The sequence below is a fragment of the Carassius carassius genome, chromosome 40 (genome assembly GCF_963082965.1).
Source record: "Carassius carassius chromosome 40, fCarCar2.1, whole genome shotgun sequence".
NCBI classification, from domain to species: Eukaryota; Metazoa; Chordata; class Actinopteri; order Cypriniformes; family Cyprinidae; genus Carassius; species Carassius carassius.
In genome coordinates, this window is record NC_081794.1 from 25,157,367 (window position 1) to 25,159,289 (window position 1,923).

The window sequence follows — 1,923 nt, forward strand, 5'->3', positions numbered from 1 at the left end:
TTTCTTACAAACAAAGCTTTCAACTTCACAAAACGTTAATTGATGAATTGGAGTTGTATGGATTACTTTTGGATTATTGTGATGTTTTTTTATCAGCTGTTTGGCTTGTCGTTCTGACGGCACCCATTCACTGCTGGTGATCCACTAGTGAGCAAATTATTTCATGAATCAATACATAAATGAATACATTTATCCAAATTTGTTCAGATGAAGAAACAAACTACTGTAATCTATATCTTGGATGGCCTGAGTGTGATTAAATGTTTTAGCAAACTTTCATTTTCAGATTATCTATTCATTGTACAGTGAAAAATATCTGCAATCATTTAAGCATTGCTTATTGTAAGTAATGATTATTTTATTTGCCATGGGACAAAAAGGTTTTCTGACAAACAAACAAATAAATTAATAAATCTGAGAGATGTTATTTGTCAGCCAGCTCACAGTGTACAGAAAGGCACAGGCTAACTTATTCCAATAATACACTTTCACAGCTGGACCATTGTTGGAATGCAGGTCCATATCCGCCATAAAAAAAAAAAGAAAAGCTGAAATGATAAAGTCATTCATTTTTAATGACACACTAACTTAATGGACAATCCACAGGCCAAATGGGCACTGTCTGCCATGACTGGAGAAACATCTTAAATAGTGCTTTACTGATGTAAGAACACATCAGACCAGAAATGAATCCATTCATTTTTAATGGGCTCCTCTGTCTCTCTGCCTCAGTTTCTCTCGATCTCTCTCGCTTTCCCACCGTCTTTGAATATTTATGCATCATTCATTGTCATTACGCTCCAGCTCTACTGGTTGGTCGGTCAGACAGGGCCGAAGGGTCCATGGGCAAAAGCAGCGAGGGGTCTGCAGGGTGGGCCAGCAGCTGCCTGTAAGCCACCTCTGCTCCCATAAGAAACAACTGCAAAAAACCCGGTCCCTGTCCTCAGCTCTTTCCACAGCAGGTGACCAGAGTGCAGCAGGATAATTGAGGTAACCCTGCAAGGCTAATGGAAGCAAACTAATGTTCTCCCTGTAAGCTTACATTAACATCATCATCATCATTGGGAAAAAACATGTTGGTTCACTGTTTGTTGTCGTTAAGTGAAAAGCAAGAGGGGAAAAGTCAAATAGCGTTTTCTTAGAATGAAAACCCATTCAGGCGATATGAAATAATGTTATGGATTTGATGTTGATTAAGTTTGAGCAGCCTTAAAACAAATGTACATTCACTAATCATCACGAATAGAGGGAATGAAAGTTGAAAATATAGGATGCTTTTTTTTAATTAAAATCCTGGAAATTTGGGGTTTTGGGGCATTTTAAAACCAAGGAAAGGTTTATAAGAAGCAGTTTTCAAGACTGCGCAATGCTTAGTCCAAACGTACGCAAATTTGCAACATTGATCATGTGGATTTTTTGTACACACACACACACACACACACAAATATATATATATATATATATATATATATATATATATATATATATATATATATACAGTACAGACCAAAAGTTTGGACACACCTTCTCATTCAAAGAGTTTTCTTTATTTTCATGACTATGAAAATTGTAGATTCACACTGAAGGCATCAAAACTATGAATTAACACATGTGGAACTATGTATGGAATTATATACATAAAAAAAAAGTGTGAAACAACTGAAAATATGTCATATTCTAGTTCTTCAAAGTAGCCACCTTTTGCTTTGATTACTGCTTTGCACACTCTTGGCATTCTCTTGATGAGCTTCAAGAGGTAGTCACCTGAAATGGTCTTCCAACAGTCTTGAAGGAGTTCCCCGAGAGATGCTTAGCACTTGTTGGCCCTTTTGCCTTCTGTCTGCGGTCCAGCTCACCCCTAATCCATCTCGATTGGGTTCAGGTCCGGTGACTGTGGAGGCCAGGTCATCTGGCGCAGCACCC